This window comes from Trichogramma pretiosum, unplaced genomic scaffold, assembly GCF_000599845.2.
Source record: "Trichogramma pretiosum strain Unisexual culture from Peru unplaced genomic scaffold, Tpre_2.0 scaffold7, whole genome shotgun sequence".
NCBI lineage: Eukaryota > Metazoa > Arthropoda > Insecta > Hymenoptera > Trichogrammatidae > Trichogramma > Trichogramma pretiosum.
Genome location: NW_019641639.1, coordinates 539,912 through 557,921, shown reverse-complemented (window position 1 = coordinate 557,921; position 18,010 = coordinate 539,912).

Below are 18,010 nucleotides of genomic sequence, written 5' to 3'. Positions count from 1 at the left end.
TGTATATAAACACGATGCATATCTTTTCAACAAAAAAATGTGCGAGAGCGAAGAAGAAAGAGCGTGAAACCGATAAGGTCACGTACGCTCAGATGCCAAAATATTATGACGACCTTATGATTCCAGCTATGGCAACGGCTATACAATACGGCTGCATATCCATCGTCTCTTTCTCTCCCTTTTTCTCTTGCTCTCTATCTATCGCTCGTCGCGCTCTGCATTAGCAATCCTGACGGCAGCGAGAGCGCGTTATATATCCACCCTCGCTGCACTTGTATGCATATACGCACTGACACACACGAGCTCTCGCGTGTATCTGTGAAGGCTATATAAGACTATACAGGGAGAGTGAGCGAGAGAGAAAGAGAGGATCCGTCGACACGAACGCGAAAATGAGGGCTTCGCTCCCAACAGCAGCAGTAGCAGCAGCAGCAGCAGCAGCCCTCCTCTCGTTCGCCCGGCGCGCTCGTTGCGAATAGTGCGCGGGGTGGAAGCGGCACTGCTTGCACCGACCTACACGTACGTTTACGTGTGTCTGTATATATGCGGCGACTAGCCTCCATCGATTTGCCATGCGACGCCATCTTGCTCGGCAGGCTTCGGAGCAGTATCAGTCAGGCTGTGCTGCGGGGGCGCACACGTATACATGCGCGCCTGCATACACGCAATAGAGTAGTTGTGCGATACTAGTCGGCTCTCTCTTTCCTACGCACACAGTCGCAGCGAAGGGTAGACATTTTGAAAAATGATCCCGGGCAAAGTCATTGACGTGCACTACACCCGGCAACGCTCGGCTTCGTGCGCAGCTCGACTTTTCGTACTGCACTTTTTTTTGGTAAATTTTTTTTTTCAACGATGCTCGGCCGAATCTTTGGAATTCCTTCGTGGCTATGGTAAATCGAGGAAACCGATCGAGTTGAGAATTATAATGCCGCTATCAATTGCCATATAATGCGATAAATATAGGAAATAAACTTACGAGTTGAGGCTTTGGATCGATCCGTATTGTAATTTGTATTCCTTGAAAGTTTTTTGTGCAAACACAAAAGATAAGGCGTGTTCATTGTACCAACCGAGTTATTATCAGATGAAAAATATTATCTATCCGGAAACTGATTTTGAAATAAATTTGCAAATCCAATCGTAGTGTTTGTAATGTTAATTATATGTCAGATGTGGACTTTGCAAGCCACCCGAAAATTTTTCTCCAAACAAAAATTTTCACTTCTTATTCTGTCGTATTGATAATGAGTGAATGCAAGTAAATTTTAATCCGAAAGTCCGTGAACCAATGAAATGTTTAATTAAACGATCGAATCATAATTATTCATGGATTCTCATCCTAAAATATGTCAAAAAAAATGAATATCACGGTATAGGAAAATGTGAAAAAAGGTAAAGTCAGTGGGGAAAAAAAATCATCATCAACGCGAACGGACGCCATGACGAAAAAGTAGAGAGCCCTCCCCGGTGCAGTGTGCAGCGGCAGAGGCAGAGAAAAAGAGCCCCGATACGAGGCGCGCACTATACACGCACACGGTATATATAGGCAGACTGCATCCGCTCTAGCTCTCTTTCTCTCTCTTTTGCGCTGCAGCACGCCGTACACCCACAGATGCAGTTGCAGTGAACGGCAGTGGCAGCCACCCACCCACGGATTCACACGTTGCACCTTGCTTCCCTCGGTAGCAGCAGCAGCAGCAGCAGCAGCAGGATGCAACCCAACGAGTGCGTCGTTGGCTAGGCAGGCTTTTATGCAAACGCGCAAGCGAGTGGAGAGAGCGAGAGAGAGAGAGAGAGAGAGAGTGAGTGAGTGAAGGAACAAAAACACGCACACGCATACGTACACATACATAGTGTCGGCCGCGTAGAGGAAAAAACAACAACGAAGAGAACGAGAGAGAGTTCGTTTGTACACACATGCATAGACGCAGGAGTGCGAGGGCTTGCAATAAACAGGTATAATGGAATACGAGGTGAAGAGGGTCGCCACATTGCTGACTTCATAGTGCATTGCCTATGGCGTCGTGTGTATATACAGCCAGCTACATATATGTAGACGTGGTTATATATACACACATTTGTATGTATACGTATATACAGCGCAACAAGGGCTGGAAGAGGGAGAAAGATTTCAATCGCCTCAGCCGCCACTATACAGCACTCCAATCGCGCTAGGCGCGAACAATGGCGCAGCGACCATTCGCGACTCGCGGTCGATCGACTTTCGATTAACCCAAAAGATTTTTATTGTTTTTGTAGAGGGAGAAAGAGAGAGAGAGAGAGAGGACGACCTCATCACCCTGCCGCGTGGGCCCCCTTATATCTCACTTGGTGGTGCTCGCCGCCTATACGTGTATAGGCACCTATATACACACTCAGCGCCCGTATAGAGAGAAGAGAGAAAAGAGGAAAAAGACAGATCGATGAGTTAAATGCGTCCGGCTGTGTCGTTGCCTGACGGCGGCCCCGTGGTGGTGGCGGCGGCGACGTTTTTTAAGCGCCGCACTACTATGACTGAATGCGAGAGCGAGGAAAAAAAGAGCGAGAGAAAATATACACACACACTAGGAGCCGCTTCATTGTCGAGGATAGCCGCGTGAGAAATGCACTTACAATCCCGTCGATCGGATCCGAGTTAATGAACGCAGCCCTCCTACCCTCGCCTACTACACACGCGCGCGCGCGAGAGAGCCAGACTTTAATCACTGAGTGAGTAGCGAGCTTTGCATGCAAGCACAGGAACTTGCCCCCGCACTGCTGTTTTATTAAATGCGACGACTCGAGCGAGGCCTTTCTTTTGCAGCCTGTGACTCGACTACATTATTATATATACACCGACGAGCCAACGCTTGTTATATCGCTCGATGCGACGACGGGCTTGATTGGGGCGACTTTTTTAAGAACACGTATGTAACGCGCGCGCGAAAAGCCCGCGCCTGATTATCGTCAATGCCGCTCGTTCCTGTACATTGGCGAGAGGCTCTGCGTCGATCGAGCTAAGTGTCGAGCATTCAAAGTGCGCTTTTTTCGTGTACGCGCAGTTACGGCAACGTTATTGAAAAATTTCGAGCGTGCGTGAATATTTTGGTAATTCAAGATACCGGTCTTTGCCTTATTTTCTTTATTGCTGATTTCGTTTACGCAATTAATGATAAATTTTTTAATTTCTCGTGTATCGCTTTAATTATTTTCCGATTAAGAACATGATTTAATAAGTTCTTGTAGTCATTTCAGGATGACTTACTTTTTTCAACCATCGTTGTGAATCGTTAAATTATATAAAATAAGTATCGAAATGATTACCATTTTTATAAAGATATTTAAAAACAATTGAGGCTCAATTTTTTCACGTAACGATCAATTAAAAACGCTAGCCTACGTACGGTCGTGGGTACATTATAATCAAGCAAGGCAATAATTCGTCACCCATAGTGCGGGCGCGCACGCACACACAACGACCCTTTCATTTTCATAACCACAACCGAAAATTCTTTTGCCAGGGAAAAAAAATATCATCACCCTAAACCCCGGTTATATCCGAGCACGTATATGTACGGATATGTGTGCGCAAAGTGGGCGCTCGCTCGCTGTGTACGCATGGGTCATTTTTATACACTACGCAAAGATCGCCGATCAAACAGGCTGTTTATTGGCGACTTGCCGGGGTTATACCTGGGTGGTTGAAAAAAATTGCGGTCCACGCCAAACACGAGCAAGTTATACATCTCGCTAAAAGCTCACCGAGGGTTCGATCGAGCTTTTTTAATCGTTCAGAGATGCTGCCTCTCGTTGATAATGACCAAAAGTATTGTTCTCTGCATAAATCGTCATTAGCGATGTAAGCAGATAGACGCGCGAGTTAACGAATAGAAAATAAATAAATAAAAAGCTTCGTTTCTCTAAACTCGACGGGAGATTATTTTCCGGCTGGCAGGTGAGCGTATCAAGAAAAGCTGGAAGCACGCGCGCGTCGAGATAAGCCGCTGCAGCGAAGCACTCGTCTTGATTTCTGCAGCAGCAGCAGCAGCAGCAGCACAGCAGCAGTTGATGCATGTAGCGGGGCTCGTTGAACGCGCGTCGCTACAACGCGCCCCCGAGCTAGATAGTAGAATATAAGGCACAGAAATCATTGCGAGCTCGGTGCGGCAGAGGTGGTCGGTCGGCCGGCTATAGCGACATTAGTACTGCGACGAGAGCTGCTGTACGCGCAGTAGTAGAGTGTCGTGTGACGATAAGTTGATGCTATATCTCCTCTGCGGTTTCTCGTTATGTGTCTGTATGTATGTGTGTATGCGTTGCTGGATGAGAGTGTAAATGTGTACGAGTGTGCAGCGAGTCTGCGAATATATGTGCTGCGCTCGCGCGCCGCACCTTTAACCTGATGCAAGCTCGGAGCAGAGCGGATAATATGAGAACGTATTTGCTCGTCGTCACTTTTCATTTGCAACCGGTGAGCGAATATGAGTTTGTACAGGCGAAACGAGACTTTAGAGCGGCTGCTGCGCGTATATGGATACCCATACCCGCGCGAGAGCAGTAGGCGCTTCGTACGATTTTCACTCTCGACGCCGCTGCGCAAGCCCTGATGTATTTTAATATGAAAAGTCGAGCGAGATAGGTAGGCGCAGATAATCGCCGCCGCCGCTGCTGCTGCTGCGTGGCTGCGATGATTTAAAAATCATTCGTACGCACCAGCGCCGTATAACCTTTGTATACGCGCCGAGTGGCAAAAAAATATACGCTGCAGCTCCGACGAGACTCTTTCCCCATGCACAGCTACATATAACGCTACATAACGCTGCATTACGCTCGTATGTTCCCTGCGTAGCTGCAACGCGTGTACTACTTGTAACTATCCTGCAGGCGCATATACACAACTGGAGCTATGCGGAGCTGGAGTCGTAGCTGCAGTGGCAGTAGTAGCAGTAGCAGCAGAACCTACGAGCGCGCAAATAATTGATTTGTACTCGCGAGCGAACGCGAAACGCGTGACCTGACGTAACGAGACAAGGTGAATCGTGATAAGAGGCTTATACGCGCGCTCGCGTCCCCGGAAAGTGAGCGAGTGAGCGAGAGAGAGAGAAACAGAGAACGCGTGTGCCTAGCACGCGGGACGTACCCAAGCTTGCCTCGCGGCCTACACCAAGTATATATCTCGATGCCGGCCGTACGCGACTCACATGCCCGTACATACGTCGAGTGTGTATATACGAGGACGCTCGCGTGCTCCATACCTCGTAAGCGCGCGATCGACAAGATGTGGAGCTCGTTGTTAGCATGACAGTATGATGTACGGAGTTACATGCTCTACCGCCAGTTCCGAAGTCGCGCCTCTCTTAATTTTAAGTTTGATTCGCTAGAAACAGGTCGAACTGTCTCGCGTGCTCGAAAATCGTACGATGTTTAGATGATAAATATCGGCCGATTTAATCGACATCTCGGGTGATTTTGTTTTTTCTAAGTAGGTGGTCTCGTACCGCAAGAATTCCGCGACGTCAACAAATTTACTAAATCTCAATTATGAAAACATTTCGTGTTAAAACTAGAAAAAAAGTATTTTTTTCAAAGGTTTATCATCAATATGGGACAGAAAGAAATATCTTAATTAATTCGCGTGTTGTTTCGTGCAGCAACCTTAGATATAGACTGCTAACTACTCTCACGCACGGAAATAGCGATACAGCGAGTTATGACAATTATTTATTAATTGACGAATGCGAGTTTGAAATGGGTTTATTCTTTCACAGAATCAAAAAAATATGTCTATTTTTTCTTTTCTTTTATCATATGGAAGTGTAAAGTCCCCTAAAAGTATACAAACAAAAGAATAATAACTTATGTTGCTAAAACTTTTTCAACTAATAGAGGAGAATCTAGGTGGCGGTAAATTCCATTATCGATCTAAACTCGGTTCATTACAATTACATAGTTTTTTTTCAGTATCTTTATCACCAAGGCCATCGACGGCTGTTATCGACGGATATAATCATTCGTAGAATCTCACTGAAATTGTGTATGCCAAACAAAATCTAGCCTAGTTTTCGTTTCTAGATGGAAGACCAATGAAAGACTCAGTAACACAAATGTGCGAAAAACGAGCTCGCGACCCAGACAATGTGCGTGCAGCTGCAGAAATGTGCTCAACGTACATAGCTGCGCGTCGCGTGGCGCAGGTTTAGCGAATTTTCCACGTGCATCTCTTGTCCTGGCGTAAATGCATGTACGCGGCCGTTTCTGTATATTTGTGTGTGTGCGTGCGTGTGTTAGCCAGCGCGTGTTATATATGCATCAACTCCTTCGTCATCTGCCACCTGCGTTGGCTGCTGCACGTGCATTGTCGCGTGCATTGCTGATACCCTGGACGCGCGCGCGAGCGAGCTTGGCGCGCGGAGAAGAAGAGTGCCTGCCTGTCTGCCTGGTCGCGGATCTCTGCATCTGACACTCAGAAGTACCATCTGTTACAAGCGAGCAAAGCCCCGCGCTAAGCGCGATTCGTTCCTCTGCGCGCGCGCGCGCGTGTGTGTTGACTCGTATATCCGTTGCTTCGCCACTGCCAGTACATGTGAGTTCACGTTGTAGCTCCGCAATCCACCGTATATATACGTATAATGCACGTACACAGAAAGCAGACACCGCCACCTCTGCTCCTGATGATGCTGCTGCTGTTGCTAATGCAGTTTGCGAGAGAGAGTCTGCGAATGAGATAGATCGCTGTACTTGCATACGTACGTACTAGTACTGCAGTAGCCCTTTCAAATCAGATGGAGTGGAGAAGGAAGAGAAGGGGGCAAAGCTATTGCTTTTCGCTTCCAGCGCACAATCATTTCTTCTGTCCGAAAAAGATGTTTCAAGCTTATGTTTGGATGAAAATCTCTAAGATACGAAATTGCCCTCGAGCAGTCTGAATAATTATTGGCTTACTCGATTCAATCGATTATTGGCCCTTTTTCATCGGATCTTATCGGTTATATCGTGAATTATAGTCATAGTTCTTATAAGGATTATGCAAGAAATGTATCGATAATTCATACTTGTAACGTCATAGCGTACTACGGTGCTCGTCGTAAAATCACACCGACTCTTAGAGTTAAAAAAAAGCTCATCAAGCAGCTCCAAAGTTAGACGCGAATAACTAGTTTATTTTAATAGTGTTTCCTCTATAATACGCATGTGAAATGTGTACGTCGTATACATAGACCGACGTACAGAGGCGAAAGCCACCCGTTTTATCTGAAATTCGCTGCCGTGCGCTTCCATGGCTTATAAGCGCGCGCACATACAGCTATATAGGTATATGCATGGGCGTGCGGACTTTAACGCTGTCAGGCTGTATCAACGATGAAGTTTTCCCAGAAAATGCATTCGTGTGAAATAATCGATCCGAAGTGATTAAACTTTCATTAAACGTCGACTAAGTTGCAGTCAAAAATATCGATCATCTCTCTCGCTCTCTCTCTCTCTCTCTCTCTACTTTTTGTCATATAAACGCGCTAAGATATAGGTATAGACGAACTCGGGACGCATAGGTACGATCAACGACCCACCCACCCCCGTTTGCTCTTTCTCGCTACCCCCTCTTCNTCCCCCCCCCCCCCCCTCGTAGTCGATGCGCCACACAACTTCTACTCTAATCGAAAACCCTTGCCTGTTCGCCCCCCTCCCGCCTCTTCCAGTTTGCAACTAACGGCACCCGTACACCGCACGCTGCTCTCTGTACCACTAGCCTGTGCGTTCGTCCACTCGCTTGTTAGAACTGAAACCTTTCTTCAACACTTACCGAGTGGATATAGCGAGTAGAAGCTGATGCTGATACCACAGCTTCTGCTGAAAACGTATAATTCCATGCGTTGTTTACCCATGAAATTAAATGGGTCTTATGGATAAAAACATTTTTGGTTTAAGTTACCGTTGTGAAACATTTCAGAATGCAACATTGAAGAACGAAACATCGATATACTTCGTTGAGTGATTTTATTTATTTCGTTGACCTAACGAATGTCACAAAATAAACAAACAATTTGATTAAATTCAACATCCATATCGAAATTTAAAAAATGCACCGATGTCTATAAATACCTATAGGCAGTATTGTCATATTTACGAGCACGCGAGATGAAATTTAAAATAAATAACTTGCTCAGTTATTTTTACATCGACGCAGAAAATTGTTTCTCCCGTTGTGTTTTTCCTATTTTTGTCATCAAAGCGATACTATAATTTAGTGGTAAATATGATGGAGAAAGTAGTCTATTGACATTGGAAACGATCGCAATTGAATTTGAGCGAATGAATTTGATTAAAATTGATCAATGATCGACTATGCGTGCTCGTGTGTACGTGTGCTCGGGTGTTTGAACTGAACAGAATCGCTGAGTTTTATAATAGTCGACGCATCATTTGTTATCTCATTCTCATTCACTTTTGTTTTGGATTTGAGTTATTTTGATTTAAAACGATCGGAACAATCGTCAATGATTCATTGAGAGTCGGTGTATTTTTTTCATCCGTAAATTGGAGATCTTGTCATTCTCACCAAATCCATTAAAATTCTTAATGTTACTTAAATAGATAACTTTTTACGGATAAATCATTTTTCTACAAACTATCCTATGAAACTGAATTAAGATTTCCAACAGGAAAATATGATGAAAATATTAAGAAAACAACTTTCCATAAATTCACTCGATCAACGAAAAGAAAATGCTCATAAACTATTAAAACAGGATGATTATTGTCTAGACGTCGTGCGGCTAAAATATATTCTCACTGTAAATAAATTTTTCATCAACTGTGCATCGCAAGCGAATTTTATTTATAGAGTAAAAACGCTGCCGACATCATTAATTTGTAAACAAACGTCTGAGTTTTTATGCGGATAAATTAAAAAATTAATTTTAACATAAGATTCATTATAAAAATAAACGATGGACTAAATTAATATTTAACTTGTCTATTGTAACAGAATAAAAAAAAAAAGATTCACGGATATTACTTGTTCAGATAGAAGATGATAAAAGTAGTAATATTTTTCCATGAGAACATATTATGAATTATTTCAAGTTTATTTGTATAGTTTTACTCATTGACAATAATTGTTCCCGCAAAATATGTTTTTCCAATTTTATTGACTTCTCTGCTCGTGAACGTTTTACTTTAGTCGTTTAAAGGATCAAAATTACCTCTCTAGCCGCTTTCATCGCCGTTTCTATGCTATCGTGAAAAAGCCTCTATACTTTGCAGCTTCCAACGTATACCTAAACTACGCATATATTCGGACTCAGAGAAAGCAGCGACCCTTTTCTTCCGAAGCAACATGTCCCCTTAGCTAGCAACAACCCTTAGCAAAAAGCCGTATACTGGACCTCTATAAATTCCCTCAGGATTTTTCCTTCCTCCACTTGCCTTAATTAAAGCCGTCCCTTACGACTCTAAAAGTCCACCCACGCAGAGAGTTGTTTTCTCTTCGAATCGTCGTCGCAGCAGCAGCAGCAGCAGCAGCAGCAGCAGCAGCAGCAGCAGGAGAACCAGTAGTAGACCCCCCTTTGTATATAGTCTAAGAGAAATACCGAGTATCTCTCACTAGCCCCGAATATAAGTAAGCAAGGGTTTTGACCTTTCCTCGCTCTCTGTATCTGCATTTTGCCTTTCTTGTTCTTTCTCTGTATACTGGTGCGTCCATTGCCTCGTATGTACAGGGACTTATAGAAATTGATGACGGCTTCCGACTGAAAGACAATTAGAGTAAAATAGCATAGTGTAACGAATGTATGCGCTCTATTCCCCAACTGACTTTAATAATGCAGAGTGCTGTTGCAATTATTGCTTTACAATGGCCGATGGAAGACATTTTGTTTTAATGTATAAACTGTTTCGTAAGTGAAATTCCTCCAATGCAAATATAAACTCTTCATTCGTAGTAAGAAAAAAATCAAAATGGATGCTTCATCAAGAATCATGCCAAAATATTCCCTCGTGTATACAGCGTATTCTTAAAGTACTCTAATCTTTGCTTATAAAGGAAAAAATAATGAAATCAAGAGTTGCGAACAAAACGTCCAAGGTGAGCGAGCATCGATTGATATAATAAATTGTCATTTAGCACACGAGCAAGGGGGAGAGTATTAGTACATATGCCTATGCTCGCTACCACATTGTTATTTAAACAAGTGATAATGAGTTAAGATAATTAGTGGCCTGCTTTTTGAAATAATGAACGCGCCGCGTGAAGTTCGGTTGGCCAGTTTTGGAAACAGGCGCGGGCGCACGTGTTCGCGCGCACAAGGGTAGTATAGACGGTGTGCAATACGCACAGAGAGAGAGAGAGAGAGAGAGAGCACAACGACGCGCGCGCGGCTATAGCATCGTGCGAGCCGATAGCTCTCTTGCAATAATTAATTGGAAACACACGCAAGCAGTAACACGCGTAAATTTATACGTTGTGTATGTATGTGGTCAATACTCGTATAGCCAGTCCAAACGATGGCCAGCTTGTGCGTATGAAGGGGCTTTCGCGAAAACACTGCTCTCCGTCCATGTGTGTGTGTGAATATGAAGTCTCACACGTATAGCGAACTTGTGTGCGTCAATCAAACTGAAATTGACGCTAATATCATGATCGCTATAATGGACAGGTTATAGAATGCCTGGGCATGAATAGACCTGCATTCGTTTAACAGAGCTTGTGAATTTTTGAACAAAAAACCTCATAGCTGCTTTCGTGCCTTGGATCTCTTCTAATACAAAAGCATTCGAGTACTTGCATGGCCCCGTAGATGAATATCGCAGACTTATGTTGCAGACCCATCGTCAAGTCTCTTCGTGAACCTCACGTTTGCAATCGTGGCCCGCTGCTCTCGGTATTTTCTCTCATTTTTTTCAGTTATTTTATTGGCAGAATATTATTGGCACAAAATAACATGGTTATTTTTCTGCATGTTTGTTTGTTCTTTTAATGATAGCGTTGCACGACCGAGCCGTGTCTGTTGTTCTCTTTGTGGCAATTGATTATTAATAAAGCAAGGCAGTACCTCTCGACTCGTGTGTGCGCACAGGATAAATCACATTCATACGTGCTGTTCCACGTATTTTTTGTCAGTTATATGCAAGCACGAACAAACTTTTCAACACTTCAATACTCAATATTGGATACATTCGCATTTATTCACAATTACTATGATCGCAATAAAATGATCAGTCGCTGCAATTTTTTTTTAAGATGTCGACACTTTACCTCTGCAGCGCGTAGTAATATGTAGATTAACGCTGGTACATCGATGTTCATTGCATAAACACATCGTATTTGCAATTCATTCACTTTTGGGAGATATAGACATTCAAGTGTACGATTTCAAACTTTTGCCTCGTCACGGAAAAATCGGTGAAAACGAAAAGAACATTGTCGTGTCCACGTCTGGCGCTGCGAGCTGGCGCGAACAGATAAAAAGAGTAGAGGCTCACGCGTTACGAAAGTTTCTTGCGGATATACCACACTAGCGTGGTTACGTACATACCGCAAAGAGATGGAGAGGCTATGATAAGAGTCGAAGAAGAGTTTTTCGGTGCACGCGGGACACGACTGAGCAGACAAGCGAGCGATGAAAGCCACCACTTTTCGCACTTTTCTTCGTCGTTTCACAGCAGTAGTAGCACGTGAAGATCTGAAATGCTTTTGCGAAGTGCTACTTTCGTATGTGTGCTGCGGTCGACGCTACCAGCGGTTAAAAAAAGTTTGCGCGACCCAACGAAAAACCTTTCGCGCGCTTCTCTTCATTTTTTTTTCCCAGCCGGAGGCAGCAAAAGTACTCCAAATCTTAGGACATCTTCAAATCGTAGAAAAAGAGGATGTCGTTCGTCGATTGTTTCGACGTATATACGTAATTGAAATTGTTATCCTTTCTGCAGGGGGGAATGGATAACACATGTAAGTGTATTTTCTGCATATCCATAAATGCATGTGTGCGTGAGCGAAATGTACGTATACATATAGATTTCGAATGATACAATGGATGAATAACTCTATCGACTGCTGCACAGTGTACATTATGCACTATATACCTGACGCATGGCTTGATGTACGAACACATTATTAATGTATATTACGCGAGCTACCCGCCACTCTCTCTCTCTCTCTCTCTCCCCGTATTTATGTTGGTTACCACTAGATCCGTACGGCCGATGTTCCTTTCATTAGCCTAACTAGAACTACGACTACTAATATTGTTGAGATTTGAGAACAATTAATTTAATTGTATGTATGTGCAGGGGACTTAGGTTTATGTATGTTATAAAGAGTATCGATTCTCTTTCGTGATACATTCAAGCAAATTAACACGTGTATCTCTTTCATTCTTCAACCCTTTATAAATACGAAATTCGTAAGAATGAGAGAAATCGTGAAGTTGACTTTAATCCAGCTGTGAACTCCACGACATAAACATAACTCAAAATCTCGTAGCATTGATTAGCAATAAGAAAAATTTTTGAAGTTTTCAGCATGTATTTATTTATTTCGGCTGAGATTAAAATTGCTTACTAAGACCATTATTATATTGTTGGGTATTTTGGTTGGTATTTCAAACAAACTGCACGAGCTTAAGCGTGCATCAGCGTAAGAGAAAATCTATCCACGTTAGTTCGTTTCGAACCGTGATAGTTAATTGCATCCTCTTTGAGCCCTTATAAATGCTAAATATCTCTCATCTAATTCTGCTTTTAAAAAAAATGCATATACTTTCTTAAACTTGATATTCTGTTCATTATACCGTTTCTCTGTTGCTTTCGTTCTATCCTCTCGTATCGCTCAATCCCACTCTAATACAAATCAACTTCTGAACTACGTGTATCTAAAAGCCCCTGCGGAGCTTCTAATACAGATGCAGCAGATATGCATAAAGGTAAGGATGCTCGGGCACCGCAACCGCTCTACTCTCTCTCTATCTATGTGTATAGTTTTAAGAGTGCACTCCGTAGGTAGCCGAGCTTGAGATATGAAATAAAGTAATATGTACAATATCATGGTCGCAAGGGAGTTATAGCTGCGCACATTGCCGAGGCTCTAGCCAGCATAAAACGTGTTTTTGCGGGTGTGGCTTAGGTAGCAGTCGTAGCACGTCGAGTTTCTACGACCTACGATTCTTTATGCATATACGGTGTATACAGCAACGGAGAGCCAGCAACACCGCTGCTCCTGGGCTAGAGCACGCGCATTTTCGCTCGATTTTATGACTCCCTCGCAAACCCCCTCGCTGCAAATTCAAAGCTACCCTCTCTTTCTGGCTAAAGGCAGCGTCAGCCAAGCAGCTTCGTGCAGCCACCCTCCACGGCCCGTTTACGCGCGCGTGCTTGGCAGCCACCTTCGCCCGATGCTCTGCCGTTCATGCTGATGCTCTCTCTCTCTATGTGTGTGTGTGTGCGCGTGTGTGCATGCATACACACATACTCTCTCGCGACAGAGAGTGAATGACGCTGATCTGCGTGCACCAGGGATTTTAACTCGTATTCCGATGGCGATTGCGAGGATGCAAAAGATGCATGCGTGAGCTTGCATAAAATTCGTGCACTTTTTTTTCGTCTATTTAAGCGTACGCACATGCAGAGAGGATCCTATATGCATAGACAGGAAAAAAGAGAGAGACTTTATCTGCTGTGCACAGATACGCGTGATGACGCAATGATTGACGAATGATTGTATCTTCAAAAAAGTTTGTCGACTTGTTTTTGTTTTGCTTTTTATTAAAAGCAAGAGAAATTGAAAATAATATTTTGTCTCTGGATTGTTATCAAAAACAAATATTTTTTTGTCTCCCTTGTTTCTCTACTACTATTTTGTTGTTTTCATGAATCTTTTTTTTGAAGCCAAATCATAATTCTTATAATTTTCTGATACGAATGATCGTCATAGTTAAGTAGCATCTGTTTACGACTTTCTTACATTTATTGGCATTCCTATACTTCATAAATGGCAACGATTACAGTTGTACAAAAAAAGAACAGATATGCACGCTTTCGATACAAGAGACTCTGACACAAAACTAGCATAGAAAATATAAAAAAGCATGCCTCAATCGTTCGTTGGCAGATAGCTAGTACACGTGAGCCGACCTTCGCACGCGCACTGGCAAAGATTTATCGTCCCTAATACCTATTGACATTGAAAAGGTAATCTGCGTAAGTGGTCGGGAGCCTCTGGACCGAATCCGGACGCTTCCAACTATTGATTCCATATATAAAGTTTGGTACAATTTTTTTATTTATTTATTTTTTTGTACGCATACATCTTCATGGTACTGGTGTTGCTAAAACACGCTGCCTGATAGATGTAACAGCTGTTGCGTTACCTTTTTTCTCTTCTATTCCTGCATAATATCATCTATAGCCTTATGAAAACTTTTTTTTTACATAAACTACATTATTATGCGTAACAAACATTCAAAGGAAACGTGCCTCTTTTGCCTAAAGCTCTGTAGATTTCTAAAATTAAATAATACCTATATTACTATCAATAATAATCTCAACAATCTTTTCTGGTATGTGATTTTTATGATAGAGTAATTTTAAAAATTTACATCAGCTTTCGATGCCGTATCTTATCGCACGTGCAATTACTATTGTTTATTAATCAACTTACAAGATTTTCGTGTAGATATGAGTCTTGAATTAAATCCCTGCAATAGTTAGCAAAAGATTTTTTCCCACGAAAATTAATTTTCGTTTAACACGCAAAAACCTGAATGTAAAATTCGATTTCAATAATTATGTAAAATAAATTTATGAGCATCGTCTATAAACGTCAAAAATCGTCTCTACTTGAACGGTAAACACAAGAAGAGGAAAAATGGTTGGCATCTTGAACAGTTTATTGAGCTTGAAACACATTCACATACGTCGCTGTACAAACTTACATATTTGCATGGACAGCATACGTGGAGGCAGCCGAGCGACCGCACCTCGCCAGGAAATGGATGACTTACCAAGTCGACTAATTAGAAGAAGAAAAAAGCTCTCGTCGTGGCAATCAGCACTCAGAATGGTAAACATAATTAGAAGGTGGGATAGCAGTAGAGTCGACTTGGTCGTCGTTGCAGCTACTGTAATAGATCTAGACCAAGAAAAAGGGATTACTCGTCGGACTGTTTGACGATACGCGATACTACTGCGAGAACTCGTAAGTGTATGCTTAATGCTAAGAGCGTCAAGGGTGAGAAAAAGTCAGTGAGACGTCGTCGCCGACGATAAAAAGTGTTTGTCGTAAAAAAGGACCTTGAAGCAGAAAGGGTGGTACGGTAGAGCGGTACGTTTTTATTCATACTCGGAGGTCTGGTCGAGAGACCAATGTTTATACAGGCTAATGGAAATGATTCTTAATCTCAGGTTTCAAATTAAAGGGTTTTACGCATACGTGAGCTGATCGATTGGTTTCCAGAAGAAATTAATCTTTCTACGTGAAACTTGAACCTTTTTTTATTTTTAATTTATACATTCTACAGAAGGCGTTATAATGATGTTTAAAGAGCTTATTTACGGGTAATTATATACGTCTTTACGTTTACTTAAAATATCAAGAGAATTATTTTTCGAACCAAGTATTTTTTCGCTTCAGAATTGATAAAAAATAATTTTTGAATTTGTTGTAGTTCATCAATGATAACAATTGGTATTGTTACTGAATCAAGTGAAAAAGCTCATACCATTGAACAGCTGAGAAAGAAAAATTATTCGTCACTCGAGCTTTTTTTCTTTACCCATCATTTCAACTTTTCTCATTAGTCACGATAGCTTCCATTACACATTTAGTTTCCGCATCGTGCCACACGTACTTATTCCGCAGGACGCACGCAAAGCTTTGAACTTGTCATTTTTGAACTTTTGCAGCGCTAAGTTCGCAATATAAATTTTCCTCGAAATATATACATAGATAGTTTATATACAATACGTGGGACGTGCCATTATGGGCTAAGCAAAAGGCTCGATTAATTCGCAAAAGTGAACGACTAGCACATATGCGCATAAATGTAGATGTGTACACGACGTGAAACTTTAAAATTCAGGAGCAGCAGCCAGGCTTAACGCTATCCTGTAATACATCAGCATATAAGAGGAAAAGTTTCGCGCGTATATGACACGCGTGTATATGAAGTTCATTTTGGAAGCGAAACTATTTTCCATCGCCCATCCAACGAGTGCACAGATGTAGCGAGCGAAAGAGAGAGAAAGAGAGAGAGAGAGAGAGAGAGAGATAGAGGATCAATGTGGACCAATGTGGCATGCGAGAAAGGTAGAAAGACAGGAGCAATGTGTCGACGCCACGCAATGTATAATCGAGTTTTCGGTCGAACTCTCGAAATATGGTGAGAAGCTCGCAGTCGTGCATTCAGCTTCGGCAGCAGCAACACTACAGTCGTCCTGCTAGTTGCAGTATTAGTAGTAGTTCGAGTGCGAGTCTCGCCCTATAACACACAGGCGGCCAATGTGCTTGGGTAAGCTCGCGCGGGCAAGTATGCATATGCGCGCCACGCGCAAACGTGTGATGCGCGGCGCAAGCAATCGAACGGCCATTAGCAAACTATTACAAAGACCGGGCCGCTTGTTCCTCGGGACGATGAATCGATCTAGATTGGCGCTTCATCAGACTGACGATCGATGTATACGACTGCACATTACCGTTACGTTTGCGCGCGGAACCTAGCACAGGAGAGGGAGGTCGATCTGGCTCTAATCGTTATGCACGAATGTGTAGAGTGTGTGCGCCGTGCACTACTGAATGCTGAATATTTAGTAGTCCTGAGTACGCTCGCATAAGGCGAATAACAGAAACGAAATTGATAATGTTCGCTGATGAATTTGTTTTACTATAATAGACGGTTTGGCGACTTTATAATTTCAGTGACTCGAGTAATATTGACCGGAACAAAGTTGATCATAACATGAATGACAAACACATGATGAAATCATGATTTTGTTATCATCACCAACTGTGTTGAGCGTGGAGAAAAAGATGACGGACATCAAGTATACTTGAGGCTATAGCCTCAGCTGGCTATCTACAGCTACTCTCAATATGATCCAAAATCTGTTGGAACCTATACTTTCTGATTGAGCGACCTTGAAAAAGGTCAAACTTTGTTAAAAGTTCTCTCTCTCTCCCTCTCTTTCTCTCTACAACTGCACGCACAGTAGAAAATCGTACTTGCGCGCGGGCGCGTGCTACGTATGTATCGATATGTACAAAGCTCGGCACTGTTTTTTAAATAAAAGAAAAAAAGCTGGCATAACTGGCTATTGTGTTCGTCTATGTGCGTGTGTATGTGTGTTCATCCCGCGCGCACTGGGCGCGTGCACACCGCTTTTTACATTTTAACTTGAGCGGATTGTATGAGATTTTTTTTTCACCAACGTTGTTACAAATGAACGAAAAAAAATTGAACGAAAGAGAGAGTTTAACTGTGGGTAATAGTTTTGACAAATCGAAAGAACGATCTATTGTTGACGTTTATTTTTTTTTGTCGACTCTGACAAAAAGATAGTTACCGCAGAGTCATTGCCAAAAACTCTCTTTGTTTTCGGCTAATCAACTTTTGATTCTCGGTACACGGGACTTATGATTTGATTACCCACCGCTTAATCAGTTTTACGAATTATCTGAACTTGACCAGATCACTTGACGAGGTAAATTCTTAATTATTTTTGTTGTAATAGATTACATTTCTGCAATTTGCTGAGATCGTTTAAAATTGAGCGTTCTTTGATTAATGATTGTTCCAATTAAAACTTTTGATCGCAATATTAAAACTTACTGCGTCAAGTAAAACGTTTTCTCGACATTGTATAAATATTATGGAACAATATTTATATTTTCCAAGGTTGCAACGGTCTAAGTGATATGGTCGCACGTTGCACCAATAACAGATTTTTATTTCACTTATACGTATATTCGTATAGACTGAAGGATAGATGGCGGACATCACATATAGATAGGTAGAGATGGATGTAAAATACAGAAAAGAAATAA